Below are 23632 nucleotides of genomic sequence, written 5' to 3' on the forward strand. Positions count from 1 at the left end.
AGCGTAAGAGCAAGCAAGTCTCCCAGCAGAGGTTCTAGCTGGGTGCTTTTCCAAGCCTGGTTTTGAGTCCATTGCAAGCCCAAATGGTGCATTTGCTGTGCATTACACTGCCCCGTCTGGGCTTCACCGTGGGGAGCGATGTGTGGTGTCTCTGCACCCATGCAGTATGTAGGATGATAATTCTGCAATAATGAACAGAAATGAAAGGATAATTTAAGTCAGATGCAACCACAGACTGAAGTTTGCTCCAGGTGGTAGGATGGATAACGCTCACAGTTTGGCTGATGCTTGTTCCGGATCTTCTAATGAGGGTCTAACATTTGTATTTTGTTTGAGCTGCTTTATGCAGCAAGGCCAATAAAGCACCATTGCAAATCAATTTAAACAAAGGTGCAGGAGCAGGTAAGTCTGAACTCCCAACTACTTAAAATAGCTGCCACATCCGTAGTGAAGAACAGAGACTGAGTTATTTAGCTCATCTTTGTCAACTAAGGAAACAGCCTCCATATGGAAATGTGCTTTTTGCATATATTTTTGCTGAGAACTAGTTGAGATTAATATAGGCCAACTCTCTCTCATTTCAGTTTTCTTTTGAATTACCCCAAAGATTTGTTTACTTACAACTGTCTAAGCATTTGAATATAGTCACTCAATTGATATCGCTGCAAACTAGCTGGAGTTGGACTCTGCATTGACAGACCTGTGAAGAGGAGCGAGGAGTGCAGCGGGCTGGGGCACTGTGAGGGGACTGCAGGGATGAGATCCTCAGGCTGTGAGGAAGACCCAGCTGGGCAAGCAGGAGATATCAGAGTTCCCGAACGTCTACCTAAGTGCAGCAGAACATCTTTGGGGGTGGCCTGAAGGTGCCTGATTGCTGCTAATTTAGCCCCAAAGTTCACGTGGCAGGAGAGGCTGTGGGATCGACCATGGCGTGGTATTGGCTGAGCACCATCCTCCCATCTCCTTTCCCACTCGGAACACAGAGCTAGCCAGGACTCCAGTCCTGCCGGGAGGAGCAGGCAGCGGCTCAGGACGCTGCTTGAGGCCCCCCTGCCTGCTCGGTCGGGCACTGGCAAAGGGCGAGTGTGGAGATGCCATGGATGCGTGCGGGCAGGAGGCTGCCCTGGGGTGGGTGGGGTGCCCGCTGGGCGAGGGAGCAGAGCAGACTCTCCACAGTGCCATTGCATGGGCAGGTCCACAAACTTTTTTGCAGATAACCTGTTATATGGGACTTCCCAATGTGTGTTGGGATTTTCCAGTGGGGTGAGGTTCGCTTCTGCTGCTAAATTGTTCCCCCAAGGCAGAAGGTGCATGTGAAACCCTGGAGATTTAAAGCTATCAAATGTTCAGCTTCTCTGCTGGAGGGAACAGTATGCTCAGACCAACCTGGCCAAAAGCAGGAGTGCTGTACCAGTGCACAGAGTGCACTCTGGAGACCTGGCGTCTACCTCCAGACCAGCCACAAGCCCTCAGTGCCTTGAATCTAGGCAAGCTGAGGTCGTGCCCACATTGTTTTTGGGAGCCCTCCTTGAGCCTGAGGTCAAGTGTCCTGTGCCATACTGTCCACGGGCAAGGAGCTTACCGGAGGGTCATTCTCCTCCATGCTTGCAGGGTCGGCTGGGACCAGAGCAGCAGGCGGCATTCAGCCAAGATGGGGTTTAGCCCCGGTCTTGGGCTGTGAACTCATGTAGACACAGGTTGAGCATTTGGCTCCTCTTCCAGGCTGAGCTCAGGAGGTGTACACAGCCGCAGCCCGCGAGCATGGCCCTTCCCTGGGAGTCTGTACTTTGCACTGGGCTGGGAGGTGCAAACCCTCCTGCCAGACAAAAAGTCTTTATTCGGCCTTGCTGGGGATACCAAGGTGGGGATGTTTCCTATGGGTGGCTTAGCTGTTTCTATTTTGTGTTTTGTGCTAACGCTCTCCCTGACCATTTAATGAGCAATAAAAAAGTCTTTGCTAAAATACAGTGAGCACCACCAGCTCTGATTCTGTTCAGCACTGCAATAGTGGTGTTGAAATCCGGGGCGGTACGCTGGCACGGGGCTGGGGTGCTGTGGCACAGTCCCGGTGTCTGCCCCAGCCCCGCTGGAGCACCCGGGGGTGTCACGTTGCCCCTCACAGTACCCAAAACCAGAGACCAGGGGATGAACCGGGCCTGGTGGAGAGCTCAGACTGCAATTCCTAGCCATGCCAGTCACGCTGGAGCGGCAAGAACCAGCTGCTGTCAGCGGAAGAATTGATGCTGAGATTTTGACCCTTACAGCAGAAATGTGGTCCCAGATCAATACGGTGCAGTATTTAACAGACCTGACAGCAGGCTCCTCTGCGCAGAAACCCCGATGGCTCGCGCGTGGCCCAGGGAGGGACGCGGCCGCTCTGGCTCGCGAGCATCGGGTGAGAGCTCCGAGCAGCGCTCGGGTGCAGAGCAAATCCGCTCTGAATCCATCAAAACACCTTCAACATTGTTTTTTTTTTTTAGACTTCTCATTTCTTGAGTGTTGTTACTTTAGCTTTTTATTTAGTCTATGCTCTGTTTCATAAGGTGTATTTTATGAATGAATACTACATTGCAACTTGTATAAAATAAACCTGTAAATGAATAGTCCTTCTAAAAAGAAAATGAAAAAAACCTTGCCAATAAGATGAAAAATGTTGTTGTGTGGTAATTATAACTAGTAAATTTGAACAGAAAAATTAGTTATGACTTTCATCAAGTATTTCAACAAATTAAACCCCAAATATCTATTGAAAATTATACAGCTCTATGGCGCTTTTGGATCTTGATAAATCTGCTTTTTAGGACACAGATTTCAATCAGTTCTAACATTTACAAGAAAAACCATCACTCTGGGTAAGGGTACTTTTCAGGGAAGCGCCTTCGCTAGGCTAAGCACGGGGAATTCCAGACTCTGCACATGCAGGGAGCTGTGGTTTCGCTTTTGGTACTTGCAAAGATCCTCATAGCGTTGCTCGGATGCTCAGAAGAGCCAGGAAGAGAGGAACATTCAAATATTTGAGCCCTCTATCAGCTGGTCTGTCAGACACTGCAGAGAAGCCAGTGCACCTCCTGTGATTGCCGCTGTTGCAAAATATGCAATCTCTATAGCAAAGCAGTCGAAGAGACCAGAAAAGCTTCTCTGCTGGGCTGCGAGACCAGTGTGCTGACCATGTCCACGTGTTGCTGCTTGGCTCGGATCCCCGCTTGATTCACATGAAAGCTGTCACCGAGATGCCATCAGAAGAGGAAAAAGTTCAACCTAAAGGAGGTGATGCATAAGTGGCAGGCAGAGAACCCGGCACGCAGGAGCTGACAGCGCCTGTGCAGAGATCGTGATGTTAAAGACTGTCAGGGAGACCCTGCTATGGGGCAGAAGCGTCCTCTGCTGCTGTGCGTGCTCAGGGCATGTGGGACTGGCAACCCAGTGCAGACCCTTACGGAGTAAAGTCCAATTCAGCCGCTCCTGGAAACCAGACCCACTGACCCACTGGTGGAGCCTGCTGGCAGCCAGGGCTCCTCGCTGCCTTGTTGGGGCAGGCAGCATGCTCGTGGGTAGGCAAAGAGCCGCGTTTCCACCATGCGCTCCCACGAGGCTCTGCAGATCAGCACTGCAGACACGTCCCATACTGGCCAGGACTTTCTGCTTGGTTTAACATGACAGACAACCACGACACCAAGCAAAAGTTGTAAAGTGCAGCTAGCCCAGCTCCAGGTACTCAGGTCTGATCAGCTGGGATCCTTTACGGGGCCCTTCTGGTCCCCTGGTCCCCATCCACAGCTCGGCATGCCCTAGCCCATCAGTGAACTGAAGTCACAGCAGAATGACCAGTTTCTACGCTTTCTCTTCCCAAACTTGTCTCATCTGTGTGGGGTGCGGAGCTCGCTGAGATGTGCCGTGTCCCCTTCCTCTCTTTGCCACATAAACAGGCTGCTGAGTACAGCATGTGATGGCGAAGAGAGGAGACATTCACCGGGCGAGAAGGGATATTGCCTGAAGTGTCCCCGTCTCTGAAAAGGCTCTGGGGTGGAAAGCAGAAGCAGTCAGCTCCATTGCATGGCATGGTACCCAGGTGGCTCTGGCTCAGCTGTGCTGCCGGTGGAGTGACAGACTGGAGCACAAGAGCTGCCTTTTCATCTTGGTGGGGACAAAACCAGGTTTCCCTGCAGACCTAGAGGGTATCCTCACGGTCACAAAACCATAAGGCGTGAACCTTGATAAGGTGGCTTCCGCACACTGTGAGCCTGCTCTGAAGGGGTGAACTTGCTTGCAATTTTCTCTGCATTTTACTGTGCCGGGCAGTTCCCACCCTGTGTGAAGGGGCACAAGCCAAAGCATTTTTCTGTGCTGCAAGCAGGGAAATAAAGGCAGAAGCACGAAATGTGAAAGATTTTGATGGGAAAGTTCTGCCAGTCTAAATAAAACTGTTTTTCAAGCTTCATGCCTTATCATCTGGATTTGCGGCTGGCAATAACAGAAGCTACTGCCAACCAGCCGGCGCTCCGCAGATCTACCCAGGTGGGCCTTCTGCATCTCCTGTTTGTATTTCATCGAGGGAGGCTCCGCGCACTATATCAATCCTTTGCCCATCAGATAAGAGTGTAAAGTACTCAGCTAATGCAAATGTATAGTAAATCAATAACATGCCACTACTAATACACTTTAATTAAAGCACAACAGACTGCAGCTCCTCTGCAATTACAGGGAAGGAGAACTGTCTGATGTGGCAGCAGGAAAAGGCGGCTCATAGATTTGAGGATAAAAGAAAACCTGTCCTAGAAGTGGACTGGGGACTGGGAGGGATCTGCGCAAGGAATGGTGGAGTTCAAAGGGAGAAGGCAGGGGCTGGAAAACAACAGCACGAGCTGTGCTGCCATCGCACATGTGGAGAATAGAAATATCCCGTGGGCCGACGGGGAGGGAGAAGGACATTGGGGAAAGCAGTGCCCGTGGAACAAAGATGAAAGGGATGGTGACTCACAGCTGCTGGAGCTGAGACCATGAACGACTTACTAAAATCTCTGTTCACAAAGGGAATTTCAGTAAAACAAACACAAATGATGAGTGAGGCACTCACAAGACAAAACCGAAGGGAAGACAGGAGCTAAAGGGATGTATTGGAAAATGCGGACCAAGGTTCACTGCCCGTGCAGGGCTCTGCATCCTCCTGGGGGTGAGGGCAGGACCGTGCCGTGGTGCAACAGCCGTACCGTGCCACGTGGGCAGCACCACCCGACGTGCTGGCCCAGGACTTCTGCAGGCCAGGAGGTCCCTGGGGGGATGGTGACTCCTTTCAGTTCCCACCAGCTTTGCCCTCGCAAGCCTGCCGCCACTGGGAACAGCCATGTTTTTTAGAGCAAAGTGAGGTTTTCATATGGTTGCACAGTCCCAGAAGTGAATGCCTCAGGGGCGAGCGGCTCGTGTTTGTACTTTAATCCAGCCCTCCTGGTGACTTCGTAGCATATAACATTTTGCTCAGATATGTTAATTGAAATTTAATTGAAACTGGTTGGCTGGGAGCTCTCAGAGGGCTTAAGGGTTAGAGAAATGACAGTCAACCAAGGAGAGCGTTGCACTGCAAGGCAACAATCTGTGCTCATTAGGGCCTGGACTTGGTCTTAAAATAGTTATCAATTCTCTGAAAGCAAGCACAGCAAGAGTATTTGTGGATTTTGCTTCATTTGGAAGAGAAACAAGCATGAATGGACAGTGACGTGATTTGAAAGGGCCTAGAGAGAGGTAAAGAGAAAGGGTTTGTCTTGATTTTTGCTCAGTGCTTTGGAGGGGATGGTGTGAGAGCAGTGTGCTAGCTGGGTGAGAAACCAGGAGTCAGAGTTGTGGAAAGGTCTGAAAGCATGGAGCGAGCTGATGGGAAGGCGAAGATGAGTTTGCAGGGGGATGTAGTTGCAGGAAAGGCTGAAACAATTTGGGAATGCATCCCAAAGAGCCGGAAGAGAGCAGTGACCGTCCATCTCGGGAATCAGCTCCACCAGAAATATCCCACCAGCTGGGAATTTTTAGGAACTTATACTGATCCAGACTAGCAGTGTCGAAACCATCAGACCTGAAGCCTGTGAGAAGCTTTCTGTGGTTCTCCTTGGGCTGTCAGTTCAGACCTGGAGGTGAAGTCTCTCACCGCCCAGCCCTGGCTGCATCCCTCCCTACCAGCATCTTCCCTTCCCTTGTGTGGGACTCGCCTCTCAGCACAGATCAGACCTCTGGAAATCCCAGGAGGTAACAGCTGGCTCAGTGCACAGGGAAGGTTACCTGTTGTTGATACGCTATCCCCGACATGTTTGAATGAAGAACCCTTGTCCCTGGCTGCTTGCATAAATGGTACACGGTATTACCCCCACTGCGTGAAATTTAAAGTAAATAACTAAAGCAGTTATGGAGCAGGATTACCCTGAAATTTGTTTCCATCCTATCATTGTGATTTGGTTGTCTATGAGCATTAGCTCCACAATATAATAAGCAAAGCCTCTGAAATACCTTCGTGAGAATTAGGGTTCTATAAATTAACTGATTACTGATAAAGCCTAATTATAAATTAGGTCTTATTATCAGAAGCTTCTGAACTACACCGAATGAATTAAAGCTGTAGGAGCAGAAATATTTCAGTTAACCATGTGAACTCTGATAAACGTCTGAAGAGAGACTGTGCTCTGCACTGCTCCCTGTCCGAGCCCAGGGCATCGGTGTGAACTTTTACAAGAGCAGGCAGGACTATGCCCTGAGACAGCCCCCCTGCACCCGCGAGCCCGGTGCATTCAGCTACAAACTCTTCTTTACTCCTTTCTCTGCTGATTGCCCAGGGAACAAGGTGATCCCTTCCCTTGAGATCATTTCTCATCTGGTTGCAGTAACACCCAGCTGGCCCATTGCTGAGAGCAAAGACGCCCAAGGGAGAAAGCGAGGGGCTGCGGGAGGCAATGAATCAGAGGGCTCAGAAATAGCTTTCCTCTCACTTTCCTTGGATAAAATCCTAATTCTCACAAGCCACTTGCTAACCCTTGTCCTGCAAATCCTCGCTGTGACCTTGGTGGCACTGTGCACACAAACACAGGGGCTGTAGAATTGGGGATGAAAAGAAGATTTGGTCAGTGATTTCATCCCAGCCTAACAGTTTTTTTCTTACTCACTGGAAAACCAGCATTTCTCTGCCTGCTTCCAGCTGATCTCTGTCAATAAAGCACTTCATTTTTTAGAAAGTGCTCTATCTTGAAGACATGTCAAAATATTTTAAGCTTTTCTTGGTAAAACTAGTAAAACTGGCTACTCTAAAGATGTTGGAATGCATGTCCTGTCATAATCTCCTTTACAATGTTTCCCATGTGCCTATGTAGGTGTGTATGGGAAACAGAGAGAGAACTGGGATGGTGACATCAAACGGACGAGTAGCATCCCTGGGTCGAGGGTGCAAGAGGAGCATTGCTGCAGGGTGACCATCCTGGAAGGGCGGGTTGGTGACAGCCCTGCCAGCAGCAGGCACCTTCTTGACCTGGCTCTGACGGTGCACACTGGGTGGGTTTTTTGGCAGAAGCATTGAAATACCTGGCTTCAGGACGAGTTTCTTCTTTCTTCTTGTTTTTTTACCAACTCTGACACCCTTGGGTTTGAAGTCAGAGCTGTGTCTCTTTTGATTCTCCTTTGCTGGTGGACCTGTTCTGCTATTGTGCTGTATTAAAGTAGGAAATCCTTGCTTCATGGGAGATTTCTCTTTGTTGATGGGGACTGGAAAATTTAGGAATGAAGAACATAAAATTGAAGGATCTTAAGCATGTGTCCCTCAGCACAAGGGCTGTACCATGTTCATGACAGTCCTGCTCATAAATGTTTTCCCTCCCATCTGGGAATTGGTTTGGTTTCTTGCCTGTCCCACTCGAACCCCAGTTCTCTGGGGGCTTGGATCCTTCTAGGTTACAGCCTCCATTTACCTATGGCCAATGCATCTGTTTTTGTGCCACCACGGACTCGTAGTTCAAAGAGCTCCTCTCCCTCCCTGATGTCCCCCAGGTAGATTTACAAACAGGAAACTTTTATTTGCTAGCCTGCTCAGATGCAGGTTTTTCGCTCATTCCTGTAAGAAAGGCTCCCCATTCCCTGGCAGCTGTGAGTGCAGGTTATTGAACACGCGCAAGGAGAACTCATAGTCCAGTTCAACAAACTACAGCCCAACAGCTGGAGCTGACACGATTCAAGCCCTTTTTTCTGTCACTTTATCTCCTGTTCCTCATTCCCTATTCATGACTTCTAAGCACTCTCCACTACCCTGAGCGTTGGCCCCACTGTAGCAGGAGGATGAAGGCGGCTCGTGCCCCATCCCGTCCCACCCCAACCCCAAGCAGCACCCAGGGTGTGTGTTTTCTCTTTTGCGGATGGAGACTGGAGCTCACTGCAGCACATTCAGGGACATGTTTCTGAAGAAACCCATGCTGCACTGCTCTCCTGAACTGGCTCTGTGTCTGCAAGTCCTTCAGTTCAGCTACTTCCAACCCTAATTACTAGCAGAGCAATTCAGGACAGTGCTTAAGAAGTTTAGCTTCTCTTAGATGTATGATTCAAAAGGTGTGGGTATTCTCGTCATTGCACTGAAAAATCTGCTGAAAGGCAGGGATCCATGGACTTCAGGCCATAAAGGACCATCGCAACTGCTGGTCAGACCTTCTGCTTAACAGAGGCCAAAGACCCTTGCCAGTAATTTATAGTTCAAACCTATAACTTCTCTTTAACGCCTCTGAAAAGATGGCAAGACTTGATTTAAGGGCTCCAAGTGATGAAAAATCCACTGTGTCCCCAGGCATGCTATTTCCATGATCAGTTACCTCACTATTCAAAATTGCACTTTATTTCTGGCCTGAACATATCTACCTTTAGTTTCTAACTGTTGGCTGTCAGTCTGCCTTTTCCTACTCTGTCCAAGAATCATCCACCATTTGAGCTCCTTTCCCCATGGAAGAACTTGAAATCTGTGAGTTACATCTTTGGGATTGATAAAAAAGATTGAGTGGTTATTTTTAATTATAATATTGTTTTCCAGCCTATGAATCATTTTCAGTCTCTCCCACCTGTCCAACATGTCAACATCTTTTTGATAGAGGAGCACCCCAATGGGATATGATTTCCAGTTGTGGGCTCACCAGTTGCAGGTGGGTGACTGTGTTGCAAGACCTGTATCTCTGGGAACAGTCTACTTTTCTGACTCTGGAGTGGTGGTTTCCTAAAGGAAGAGAAATTCTGACTACGAGTGAAGGTAGAATCACACATCTGAGAGACACAAAGGTTGTTAAGCACTGTGCTGAATTGCTCTGCGGTCATGCGCCTGAGCAATGATCCCAATGGGAATCCTATAAAACGTGATGGTCTCCTCCTAGGAAAAAGGTAATGAGCGTGAACCAGGCTCTTCCCAATGTATTTTGTGGTCACCTGGGCAGCTTTGTTGCCTAGAGAAGGCAGTTACCTGCCTGTGGGAAGGGTGGTATGTGTGGTGGTTCATAGCTTTCAGCCGCGGGAAGCAGAAGACTTTGTGTGTCCTGGTCCCCCTGTGCAGCTGTAAAGAGCAGGGCATTGCTTGATCCCCATGACCACCACTCTGCTTCTCACTCACCACCTCCTTACAGCTCTGGTTTAACTTCAGGGTGACAGTTCCCTGGGGGCGTTTGGCCACTCTTGGTGCTGTAGCAGACCTCTATCCAGCAGTGCAGGAGAACACGCGATTACCTTGGAAAGTGCACGTTCTCAAGCAGGTGATTGCCGGATACCAGCTGGGGAGCAGCATCCAATGCCTGTGAATACGCTGAGAAAATAACACCCATCTGCTCCTCCAGTATGGAAAAATCATCATTTGGCTTTTTAAGGAGAAGTTCCATGTAAAGCTATTTTCACTCCCCAGCAGAGCACGCAGATGGGATAGGATTGTTTTCATGATGACAAGGATTTGCTTCCTCTGTTTGCCAGTGCAACCAAACATTTAATTATAAAATCTCCTGAAATTAAGTAGATGCAAAAATTAAGATGAATATGCTCATTTTTGCCAATACTGTGAAATGCTTTTACTCTGAAAGACTCATTTCATTACAACGTACTGTAACGGAACGTTAACAGTCACATAATGACCTTAAAACCTGCTTAGAATGCAGAAACAGGTCATTGCTGTTCCCTCTCTTAAGAAAAGTTATAAACCCCTAAAAATTGAGTTTACAATGGAAACACTTTAATTATAGGAGCACAACATGTGACACCATAATTCTATGGCTCAGCATACAGTCTCTTCTAGATTACAGACTACTTATGGGATATGCATCTGTCTGAGGGTCACGGAGATGTGTGGCTTTCCTTATTTTTCTCTGCTCTGGAGCATGTGGAGAAACAAAAATTCTCACTTAGGAGGATTTAGGTTGCTGCTACCATGTAGAGTTAAACCAGTCCAGTTAAATCAATTCAACCAATGCAAAGGCATTTTTAGCGTGGTTGCAGTGACCTATTTCAAATGAGCTTAAGCTTCTTTTTCATTATCTTAGGCAAGCTGAAAGAGGCCTGGCTGATATGGAAAAGAGAGTACATGCTGCACCTTTCCGCAGGTTGAACTAAATCATGTCGATGTGACACCCTATGCTAAATGGGCACAAGTCCAAGCACAGACAAGCCCCAAAGGGGTCATTTGCCTGGTGTCCCATGGAGAGGAGGATAGAGCAGCCAAGAGCGTCTCCTGTGCTGAAGCCCAGGCCTGTGGCGGGAGGCAGTGTACTCCCCAGATTTGAGTGTTCTGACAGCCCAGATCCCACAGGAAAACCTGAGGGTAAGGGCTTGACCTCAAAAGGCTGTGCACCTCCATTGACGGCCCCCTCCACAAAGACACCAAGCAGTTAGACATAATACGGGCCAATTAATCCCCAGACCAGCAGTCTAGGACTAAGGAAAACTGCCTGCAACGGCTTAGCTGCAAGTGCCTCATCTTTCTGGAGGGAAAAGTTACAAGGAAACATGGTAGGAAGCATCAAAGAGCTGTCATTTTGATCCAGATGTTAATTTGAGATGGGGTCTCCTTGGCCTCCCAGAACCGTGATGCCGTGGCTTGGTAGGGAGAAATGAGAGGCTGTGCTGGTGGTGATTGATTCATGTAAGGGAAAAGGTGTGGGAGTCATGAAACAAGTGGGAGTCAGCAAGCTTGCAAGACCCACTGGGACCCATCCGGACTGTTGGTGAAGATGCCCCAGGGGCGCTTGGCCACCTCCATAGCTCATACACCCACGTGCCCTGGGGATGTGCTGGTTTCACCTGCACTGCACGCTGGCATGACACACATGGAGACCTGATCTCCCCCCAGCCTGGAAGAATGAGTCAGTGGGTGCACCCTGAAATAGAGACCTGAGTTTGCAACAGCAAGGGGTGACATTGGTGGGTGAGGTCTCTGGGACATCCCTCAAATGTAACAGCCTATGCACACACCCGTTGTCTGATGGCAATAGAAATAGCGTTCGTTGTGTCATGTCCCCTCCTCCTGCTCTGGTACCTACAGCAATGTCAAGCAGCTCTAGAGCACTCAGTAGGTACATTTGAGCCTTCTTTGCTTAACATTTGTCTTTAACATATGCAGAGGTCACCAGGCTCCAGCTGAGAGAAGTAGCAAAGGGACTGCGGTGCTCACCTGCATCACTGTGAAGGATGGATGCCTGCAAGGCCAGCATGGAGCATCTTCATTTCTTCAGTCCTCCCTGAATCTGGAAACCTGGAGCAGGTTGTGGCAGTTCAGACGGCCCACGCCGGGAAAGCTGCCTGGTGTTTTTCCCTTTGCAGCTCTCCTCAGCCAAGCTGCAGGAGCTGCAGGAGGAAAATGTCACCAGCTGCCTGGGAAACCCATCAGAGGCCACAGCACAGGGAACCCCGGACCTTGCTTTGAAACTCCCTTGTTAAATAATGAATTTCCTGGCAGCAGTGTCTCAGGATGAAGGCTTAACATGAGGGTGCCAAAGGACTGACCCTGTGCTACAAAGGAGCTGGAAAATGCCAGAAGAATTTGATCAATCAATCTTAATTTGCCACTGAAAAATGCAACCTTTACAACGGGATGGTGAGGATGTCGAGCCACCTCGTTTTACCTAGATGTTACAAAGACATCCTCACATGCTCCTCGAGGAAGGAAAACTCATGTGAAGAAGCAATTCAGAGGAGCTTATGGTGAGGTGCAGAGAGATGACTGTGGCTCAGAGGTCACAGGAGGGCAGAGCTCACCTAATATCAAAGAGCCAAATAATTTAAAAATGTCTTATGCTCCCTTCCTTTGCTGTAGCCAGTGGCCCATGGAGTTGTCAGGCCCCTGGAGCGTGCCAGGCAGGGCTGAAGGGAAACGTACAGCCAACAGAGCGAAGACCCAAGAGCCATCAGTGATGCTTACATGAGGATTTTCTTAGAGGCATCAACGACTGAGTACAAAGCTGGTCAGAGCAGCTGTCTGACATTTCTTCACCTCTTTCTGCGATTTTTAGACACGTTGTGGTTTTTGTGCCACCCTAAATCAGCAAAATATTGATATTGGAGTCCGTAGCATACAGAGAAAGTAGGACCATCTGTGAATGCAATCAGGCTATAGATACCTTGCTTTTCCAACCTCCTGTTTCCAAGCCTTCTAGCTGGACACAGCTGAAAACCTTTTGGACTGATATTTTCTGGGCTCTGTCTCTGCTCCCAGGTGGGTTTCCTCTGAGAATATTACAAAAATAGTGCAGCTGGCATCAAGTGTCAGGAGAAAATAGTGACTCCCTGCCCATCAGACAAGTCCTGATGACCTTGCCTGCAGCTGAAAGTGTAGGAATAGGCTGAAAGAGGCAGAAAGTTGAATGCCAGGCTGGAGATCCAGGGTCTGTGTGCTGTAGAAGATTTGTGTCAGATACAGTTGAACTCCCAGTAAGTCTCTACACACTGTTGTAAAAACATATGGTTGATGTTTCTCAGTTATTTGGCAGAACAGCTGGATGGGGTACAGCAGGCACGGCCTCGCTATGGTCTGGATGGAGGTAGGTGTGAGGAGTTTCCCCAGGACTGTCGGGATTTTACCTTGTTGATAACAGAAGCAAGGAAATTCTGGGAAAATGCAAACTGATATTCCCTTGCAGGCTGTTCATATTGGGTTTCTGCCTCCTGAGCTGCTCCAGGCTCTCACTCATTACAAATGCTCCCCGCAGGTGCTTGCCCAGCTTGGGACTAGGGACCAGTGAACGGTGCTGAGCCACGCTGGGGCTTGCTCCTTCCAGCAGCTCCTGCTTGTCAGCAGCCACATCCCCACTTCGCAAAGGGTCAATCTTTTAATTTTCTGCTTCAGGCCGTAATTGCTGTCAGTCCTGAGGATGCCTGGTGCTAAGACGGTAAGATAAATACCAGCACAGGTTGCAGGATAAATCACCGTCTGTGGGCTCTCCTGTTGTCTGGTGGGCACAGTAGGGATCTAGTTAGAGCCGTATGATTGCAGCTTTATACAGTTTTCATGTGGAGCTACTTTTCCTTCAGTATAGGCCATTTCAGTAAAAGCGGGAGCTAAGGCAGATACTTTGCACAGATGGTGCTGTCATCATCCTATAAAGATCTCACAGCCTGTTTAAAAGTAAGATTTCTAGCACTGGGATGGGATCTCAGTCTCCCAAACTGGCTGCTGTGGAAGATCCCTAAAGACTCCTTTCTGAGCCAGTCGCGAGGGAAGCGCCCGAGTTGGCAGCGGGGTCCTCTCCACTTTCTGACCGGTCACCCAACAGCAATGGCCGAGCGACAGTCAAAGAGAGAGAAGAAGTGGAGAGAGGGCCCAGCGAAGGGCAGAGCAAAAGGAAAATGAAAATTGGGGTGTCTCCACACGCTCCCAACCCAAGAGGAGCTTGGAGCTGGCGGGGTCTGCTTGGCACCCGGGGCTGCGATTTTGTCAGTCTGGGTTTATTCTCCTCCTCCATAGGGACAGCCCTCTCTCCTGTTCAGCCACCCCCGTGGGTCCTTCATGTCAGCCTTGCACGGTGAGCTGGATAAAACGCATTTATTTTGTAATTTGAGTGCGTGGTCAATACAGACCTCGCTCCACTGTGTTATTCTGCAGTAACTGGGATCTATAATATATGGAATATTCACCATTTCTTCCCACAGCCTTACTCACGGCATAAGGAGGAAGGACTGTGTTGTACTCTAATCCAACAGTGTACATTGTATGCGCCATAAATCTGTTGTGTTTACCCCTATATTTGTAGTAAAATAATGCTGTATCTTTGCATCTGGGCTGTCAAGCATTAGCGTTCCTTTAGTGCTGTCACTGTAGGAGAAACAACACCAACGATATACTATTATCACTACAAAGTGACAGGACTGTAGCTGTATCTGTGCTAATGTGCTGCACTGTATGATAATTACAAATGCTTTTCATACATATGCTTTTTTTTAAAGAGAGAGAGAGAGAGGAGTCTGAAGAGACTGAGCTGGTAGCACTGCACGAAAACCCTGTTCTCCAGGAGCTGCTCAGCTGAGAACCGGCAAGTCATTTCGTAGTTTCAGCCCCACCACCAGCACCTTCACATGACCCTGTCTGACATACACTCTGTCATGCGCTCCGTCATGTCAGCCTTGTTTTATAAATAAAGAATTAAAAAATTACTCACAGGAAGACTCCAGTTGGCTGTTTTCCTTTCCAGACACCCCAACCGAATATGCATTTGAACGGCAAAATGGCACTTAGACGGCATGAGTGAACACTGAATCCCTCAGTGCAAATGTATGTCAAGGCATGCAGCTGTATTTTTTCTGTCCCGTAGTATGTCAGGGTAATACTAAGCAACATCTAGCAGATCTGAACAATTTAACATTGGCATATCTCTCGCTTTATACTTCAGCATCCTAAAATAGCAGGTTGAGGAGTTTTCTTATACTCTGATGCTGATTTTTAATACATGTTGCAATAGCGATGTGTTGATATTCAAGCTGGGGTAGCAGGCTAACATGAGTTATTTCTAAGCAAGTGAGCCTGGCATAGGTCCTAGGCAAAATAATGGTACCACCACAGATGGAACACCTAGAAAATCAACAAGTGTTGGCCCACATGGTTTTATAGCAATTAGATCCTCTCAAACAAGTCCGATTTCCTTTTTCCCTGGAACTGGAAGTTGATTTGAGAAGCATATTGCCTGGACGCAGCAGATGTCTGCTATGCATCTGACAAGGCAGCTAATTCAATGAGTGGGATCACATGGGCCCATTCACATGGATTAATGTGAAGCCAAGTACAAGCTTATCCATCTAAAGGCAAAAAGGACATCCTGGAAAACAGTGGCTCAAAAAAATGGGTTGAAGACCACTGTGGGTAAGTGAGCAAACGTAAGCTGCTTGTGTGTGAAGAGTTAATGTAGTCTGGTGTATGTTAACACGGGAATGAGTAAGAGTAAGGAAAGATTTCTTCTCTCCACAGGCAAGTGCTCACATCAAGGCTGGATTATGAGATGCCAATCTGATGTTCGCACTTGTAAAAGGGCGCAGGAACTGGAGAAGGTTCAGAAAAGAGCCACAAAAATAATTTGAGGACGGGAGAAAATGCCCTACAGTGAATGGTTTTAAAAAGCACAATCTGTTTAGATTGTAGAAAGGAAGAGTGAGAGGTGACTTGATTAGCGCGTAAGTACCTTCGTGGGGAGAAAATACCAGGTACTAAAGGGCTCTTTAATTTAATGGAGAAAGACATAATAAGAACTAATGGCTGGGAGCTGAAGCTGGAGAAATTCAGACTAAATAAGCCACGAGGTTTTAACAATGGAGGTGATTAAACACTGGCACAAAGTCCTGAGGGAAGGTGAGTGTCCTCTGTCTCTTGATAGTTTCTGTTCAGGCCCCGGCTTCTTTTTTGGAAGAGATGCTCTACCACCAAGGATTTGCCTTTTTGCAGGGGTAAAACCATTTCTTATAGTGAAGGATGGGTCTCAACAAGGCAATGGGACCTCCTGGCTGAAAACTGCTGTAGAAAATTGCTTTCCCACCTGGATGTGCCAAGGGTAAAGGGACCTCTTCTAATGAAATATGACATTTGGGTCCACAGGGCTTACAGAGGTGGCTGAAGAGCTGCCAGCCCAGGGTCTCAGTTGGAGAGATGCAGTTCAGCATCTGAGGCCACTCATTTAGCACGAATGCTCTCCCATACCATTGGTACCTCATTTCCCATTCCATCTCCAGCTCAGACCTTCCCTCTGCATTGACAGATGTTGCTGTCAGGGCCTACAGAGAGGTTCATCTTCTTCCACCCAGAAGCATTTGGTGGTCCTCTGAAGTTGAATCTCTCCCTGAACTCTGCAAGAAGAAGAACATGTCCCCTCCCAAGGCCAAGTCCCAGGTATGTAAACCAGTGCCAGTCCAGTGGTGCAGCCATGGACTGAACTGTGCTTATTCACACAAACTGGAGATCCAACTTCAATCCCGTTCATGTTTTTCTTTGGTGACCCCTTTTAATTCCACACTGGTTAATGTTAAAATCGTCTGCTAGTTAAAAAAACAGAAGCTTTTATTGCCTAAGTTGTATGTGGGATGTTATCTTTGTTGTTGTGCTGTGAGATTTTCAGTGTATTTCCAGTTTCTTTAGCAACAAACAGCGATGTTATCATGACTCCCTTTGCAGTACACATGCACTGGCATTTATTCTGCATGTGGTTGCTTGGCCAGCTTGAAAATACTCTGCTATCCCTCCACCTATCTATAAACATTTCAGTCGCCCAGACGTGGAGCCAAAGCAATACCAAGTGACTTATGTGATGGCTTATTCACCATAAATAATGAGTAGTGGAAGAAAAATACCACTGTGAATAGTTCAAAAGCCATCAGTGGATAGAAATATGTTCCCATGATAAGTACATTTGTAATAACAGAGCACATTTATACAAAACAAACTGTTCAGAGTTAATTTCTGAGAGAAGAAGAAATCCAGCATTAATGGAATAAATGGCTAATCATGTGTCACTCCAGCTGCTTTAGGGAACTGCCACAAGCCTTGCCCATTTCCACAGAAAGCCAGTAATGTATCTCAGTGTTTAACCACTAGACCGAGCTATTGCAATGAACTGCTGGTGGCAGCAGAAAGGTCAGGCCAGCACATGGATTTTAAGAGATTGTTTTAACCAAGACAGACATTCTGAGATGCAACCTCCCACCAGCTCAAGTCTTTGACCATTTCTGTTCCTGACAGCATGCTCAGGCATGCATTTTGTGTGCATATATCTTCACTTGTAAAAATTTTCTATTTAAATCTTAGCGTTTTATCACTTGAGGGCATCATTTCCTACTTCTCCACCTCCCTGGGAGTCTAATTCCTCCATCACCTCCGTTGCATCTGTTTCTCCTGTGGTCCTAGTATCAGGAGTAAGTCATCTGTATACAGACTAGTTTCTGGTACTTGGTCTCCGGACTTAATTTCTTCTACTCCTTGGTGATTTGGTACAGGTAAGCCAATAGTTCATTTCCTAATATTAAAAATATAAAAATAGAGGTACAAGAAGAGAGTGTTTTCCCTGGGGAAACTGGTTAGGGTCCTGATCTTCACAAAACTGTTAGAAATAGCACAGAGTTTTCTATAGTGGTTTGGCTCAATTTCTAAATTATCTTTTGCTGGAAAAAAATATTGGCAGGACTTCAAAATTCTCAAGCAATCTTATCAAGTGCTTTTGAGAAAGCTGCAGCTAGTCGTTTGGGGGGATTAACTCTGATTTGTCACATTCATTCCTAATAATTGTTAACAAATCCAACCCAAGCAGAACACACATAATTTTCATTTTTCCAGTAAGATTTGGATTTCTGTTCCGTTATCACTATCTGAGGGACGTATGTGGAAATCCAAGAAATAAGGGACACCTGCGCAATGGACGCAGCAAAATGTCGGCTGTGGGTTGTAATGTCCTGGACGGAGGATGCAGTGGGGAGGATCCCGTTGTTGGATGTTTCGATAGCTGCTCTGGGAGGACCATGGGGCAAGGCACAAAGGTGCAGACCTCATAAGGTGTCTAGGTAGGCTCCTGATGCCAAGTAAGGTTAACGGCAGTGGTCTGTGTGAGTACCATTGGCCCAAGGAGGAATGGGAGAGAAGTTTTAGACACAAAGTTTAATTTGCTAATGAGGATATTATGTAGCAAGATCTCAACAGTATAATTTCCAAATGCTCTCAGAACCGAGTACACAGCAGGCCAATTAGAAGTCTCAAGGCATATGGGAAAAATGTGCACGGGATCAGGATCTGGACCTGCTAGAAACTGAATAAATGTTTTGAATTGGTGGAATGTGCCCATGAGATGCAGGTTCCCACATGGCCAAAACAGACCTTGGCTGGAGGTGGCGTTTAAGAATATGGTAAAAAAACCAACAGCTGAAACAATGATAAATATTTGCAAGTGTCTATTTGAATGCTAGAATTTTTACAATTAAGATAGGTGAACGGGAGACTCAGTTCTAAAGGAAGGTATTGGTTTAAGAGGCCTTCTAGATACCTGACAGCAAGGTAGTAATCGGTGGGACATTCATACTAGGGTGTCATTCATACAGTAACAACAGAGTAATTGGCATCAGTTGGGGAAGAGACACTAGGGAGATTTTATAGATCAATAAAGTAAAGAAGTTCACTGTATCAATAAGTAGCATGCAGTTCCTATGGACTGAAATTTTGTGCATACGTGGGAAGAAGTGGCATGGTGGCTGTAAGCTGCACTCTGCGGGTAGGCGACAACTCCGTGATGGTGCACAGGGTCATCAAGTACTGAGTAATGTTAGTTGGTCTCTCAGGGCTGAAAACACAAAAATAAAAGTAGACTTCAATTACCCCCATGGTGATTAGTGACTATTACAAAGGGGTGAGGTGCTGAGACTACATTTTCAGGCAGCATAAGTGACTGTTTCTTTGGTGAATAGGAAAGAGGAGAAGCAACCTTTGATTTAGTATGGAGCAGTCCAGGAGACCTGGTTCAAGGTGTAACCATCAAAAAGCGGCTCCATAAGAGTGACCGTAATAGACTGAAGTTCAATACTCTATAGGAGAGGGGGGAAAAAAGCAGAAATCACTCTGATAAAGTTTAAAGGGAAACTACAAAAAAAATGAGGAGACTAGTTAAAAGGGAATTTAAAGGGAATGGCTAGAAGGGTAAAGTGATTGAAAGTGGTGGGGATACTTTTGAAAGACATTGTATTAGAATCTCGGACACATTATTAGAAAACTTTAAATGGACAAAAATAATTCTGGCCATGGTTATAGAGAAGCATAAAAGAAGCGACTAGAACTAAAAAGACATCTTTCAAATGAGGAAAATAAACTCCGGCAAGTTAATGTAAAACCATATTAACATGGGCCAAAAATGTGTTTGAGAAAGAACTTGCTAAAGACATAAAAACTAATGATAACTTTATTTCTTTCAAGCATTAGAAGGCGAGTGTATGCCATAGGGCTAGTACAGCTCATGGAAGATCAGAATTCAGTGAAAGAAAGGGCACAGCAGGAAAGTTAAATAAACAGAGGAATTTAGTAATGTTCCCACATGGGAAATTTTCATTACAAGGGATGAGTATAAGGAACTGGTTTATATTTTAGGCTTGAAATTAAAAATTGAATAATAAAAATTCATCAAGACCAGATGGTATTTTCCAAAGAGCTATGAAGGAATCAAAAAATGAAATTCCAGTCTATTAACTGTTCTGGGAAATCTGTCACTTCAATCTACCTAGGCAGCAGAAATTAGAAGGAGGAGAATTTCTTGCCAATTTATTAAAAAGAGTTGAAGGGGAAATATAGAAAGCTGTGAAATGGGAAGCCTGATTTTTTACAAGGGAAGCTGGAAGACACTATAATAAAGAGCAAAATAAGCAGGCACATAAGGCAGAACAAGATGTCTCATCCAAAACTGACCAACAACAGAGCACTTCTACATCCTGGAGGCGAGAACAGATGTAGCCCTGAGTACTTGGATTTCCAAAAGCTTTCAATAAAGTTTGCCCCAAAAGCAGTTATGGGATAAAAGGAAAGGTCCTTATACGGTATAATGGCCACTTAAATGACATGAAAAAATGCAGGAATAAAAACCTTCATGTCTCAAGGGAGTAGTGCTGGAGTCAGGGGAATCTGGCTGCAACAGTAAACGGTGCCAGGGAACCTTCCTGGGCAGTGGAATTCACTAATTACAACATGATACTGTTAAATTTTTAGCCTGGCCTCTGGCTTGGTTTTTCCCAGCCAACTCGCGCCGTACTGCACAATTCACAGGCACCACAGGGCCGTCGGTGCAGCCCAGGGTGATTTCCAATGGTCAGCGTGGGTACGACCAGCCTTTTCTGGAGGGTGGGAGAGGACTGGACATGGTATGGACATTGGACAAGGTATGGACATGTGTCATGCCATGCCAAGTGTGATATAAGGATGCATAAAGATATAATATGAAGGTGCATAAAAATTTAATCTTTACAGGGAGTTCTTGGGAACATCAGTGCAATCCTTGGTAGTGCTTATAAAGGAAATGTTAGAAAACAAAGAGAACATTAGGAGCAAGCAGAAAACAATTTACTGCATGTATAAATCCATGGAATGACCACATTTCGAATATGATGATGACCAATTACCGTCATGGGCAAGAGAGCCTCGACTTGGGGAAATTAGTTTAATTTATTACCAATCAAATCAGAGCAGAGTAATAGAAATAAAACCAAATCTTAAAACACCTTCCCCCACCCCTCCCTTCTTCCCAGACTCAACTTCACTCCCAATTTCTCTACCTCCTCCCCCTGAGCAGGGCGGGGGGACGGGGAATGGGGTTGGGGTCAGTTCATCACACGCTGTCTCTGCCGCTCCTTCCTCCTCAGGGGAGGACTCCTCACACTCCTCCCCTGCTCCAGCGTGGGCTCCCTCCCACAGCAGACAGTCCTCCATGAACTGCTCCAACCTGAGTCCTTCCCAGGGCTGCAGTTCCTCACAAACTGCTCCAGTGTGGGTCCCTCCCATGGGTGCAGTCCTTCAGGAACGACTGCTCCAGCATGGGTGCCCTGCGGGGTCACCAGTCCTGCCAGCAAACCTGCTCCAGCCTGGGCTCCTCTCTCCACAGGGCCACAGGTCTTGCCAGGAGCCTGCTCCAGTGTGGGCTTCCCACAGGGTCACAGCCTCCTTTGGGCGTCCCCCTGCTCCGGCGTGGGGTCCTCCACAGGCTGCAGGTGAATCTCTGCTCCACCGTGGTCCTCCATGAGCTGCAGGGGGACAGCCTGCCTCACCATGGTCTGCACCACGGGCTGCAGGGGAATCTCTGCTCCGGCGCCTGGAGCACCTCCTGCCCTCCTTCTGCACTGACCTGGGTGTCTGCAGGGCTGTTCCTCTCACATCTTCTCACTCCTCTCTCCAGCTGCAATTGCACAGGATTTTTCCCCCCCTGTCTTAACTATGTTATCCCAGAACTGCTACCGTCGTCGCTGATGGGCTCAGCCTTGGCCAGCGGCAGGTCCGTCTTGGAGCCGGCTGGCATTGGCTCCATTGGACATAGGAGAAGCTTCTAGCAGCTTCTCACAGCAGCCACCCCTGTAGCCCCCTCCCCCCCCCCAACCTTGCCACGCAAACCCAATACACAAATTATCAGGCAAGAAGTTTAAAAACAACAAAGAAAAGATCCCCTGAGAATGCACAATTACACTTCATAAGATGATGTCTGAGCATGTTGTGGAGCCCAAAGGTACAAATAGGTTCAGGAGGCAGGGAAACTGATTTATGGATGAGAAGGATGTTGTCTGAAACATGGTGATGCAGAACAACATTCAACAAAAAATCCTTCAGCCACACTCTGCTGAAAGGAGGGAGACTCATTGGGAAATGCCACTCCATGTTTGTCCTATTTCTTCTGAGCATCCCATGATGACCATTGGCAGGGACTGGTAATGGGGAGGATGGATCTGACCCAGGACATCCCTTCTTCCATTCTTGTTACATCCCAATGCACGTTTGGCGACTTCCACAACATGGGGATTCTCAGTTGGGCGTTTTAACAGAAGCACTAATTACAGGAGTGGACAGCGGTGAATTAGAATTTCTGACAACAAAGGAAAAAGCTTATCTTTATTCTGTTTAGAGAACTAAAAGTATGATCAGTCTTTTAAAAAACTGGGACACGTATTTGTCAACAGTTTTTTAGAATTAAAAAATGCACTTTTTAAAATGTATGCTGGTGTCACATCTGATTCAACAGTGACATGAGCATATTTCTTGGTGTGGAGGGTTTTTTTTTCCCAGTAACTCCATGTTCTAATGAGCTTATAATGAATCACTGAACAAGCGTCATTGACACATGATTTGAGGATAGGACCAGCTCTTGACAGTGTCTGCACAGTCGCTTGGCTTTCCTCTTCATTCTTCACACCGTTTGTGGCATTGAAAGCTCCTTCTATCAGGCTGCTTGATCCTGGTGAGCACATGGTCAGGAAAATAGTATGTCTTGCAAAAGCATATTGTATCTTTTATTTTAAGAGCTCGTCACAATGAATTGAAAGAATTTGATGCGGTAGGACACCAGAACCCCACCAAACTCAAACCCACTTGAACTAACAAATAAAGGGTCAGATTCCTGCATGGGGAGTTAGTCATCTGTGGCTCTTGGAGGCATCTAAATCTCACCCAGTGAATTGTCTCTGACGTTCCCAGCAGTCTATTAGATTTAGATGGATGAAGGTCCTTAGTTGGGTAGCTGGTCCAGCTTCCACCTGTGCTGAGCCATGCCCTTCACCGCCTCTAACCATGACCAGACCATCTCGCAACTCACTTTCCTCCCACTGAGTGTCTAAAAGTTGTGCATCCACCAGCTGCAAAGCCCTCAACAGTTTTTATGCTTAGAGGTGAGAAATGAGGTCTGTGGAGATCTGAGCTCAGTTATGACCAGGCCTGGGCCAGGAGGCTGGGGAGGCAACAGCGCGATGAGCCAGAATGAAGTGAAGAGTGAAGAAAGAGGGGAGATCAGGTGAGATGACCAGCACTCCCGGTACCAGGAGATGCACAGGGAGATGCTGCTGCATCCAGGGACTTGATACCCAAAGTCCAGGCTGGACTGCCTTATGAAGCTGGCTTTCAACATCCTTCTGGGGATGGTGTGAATTTTTCAACACCCTCTGCCTAAAAATACTGCACTACTGGGCCACATATATATATATATATATAAATATATATATAAAAATATAATTTTTCTTTGCCTCGGAACAGAGAAATCATCAGTCAGTGGCCAGCCTCTAAAAGGCATAAGCCACCAGGAGGAATATGAAACATGCCTGGTGGAGTGCTGCTCTCAGCAGCTTGCAGGAGAAAGCCACCTTCAGGTTCCTCAGGGAATGAGGGTCTTGAATTCTGGCAGAAAAAGGGAAAAAGGCAAGGGCTGGCAATCTCCTTCTCCTTGCAGGGTCGGTGGCCTTCCTGCTAGAATTTTACTCCATCCTCATCTCTCCCTCCTGTCTCTGATGGAGCTGGGTCAGCCACCTCTGGACCCGGGAAAATCTCTGTTCCTTGAGGCGAAGGGAGCAGCGTTTGTGCCGAGAGCCCTCACGATGCCTTCCCCTCTGCAGCCTGGCTCTGCACGTCTGCTTGGCAGCACCAGTGCTAAATTAAACCGGATTGCACTTTTCCCACTTTAGTAATTTAGAT

The sequence above is a fragment of the Nipponia nippon genome, unplaced genomic scaffold (assembly GCF_047370975.1).
Source record: "Nipponia nippon isolate SJK-2023a ecotype South Korea unplaced genomic scaffold, ASM4737097v1 scaffold_16, whole genome shotgun sequence".
In the NCBI taxonomy this organism is placed as follows: domain Eukaryota; kingdom Metazoa; phylum Chordata; class Aves; order Pelecaniformes; family Threskiornithidae; genus Nipponia; species Nipponia nippon.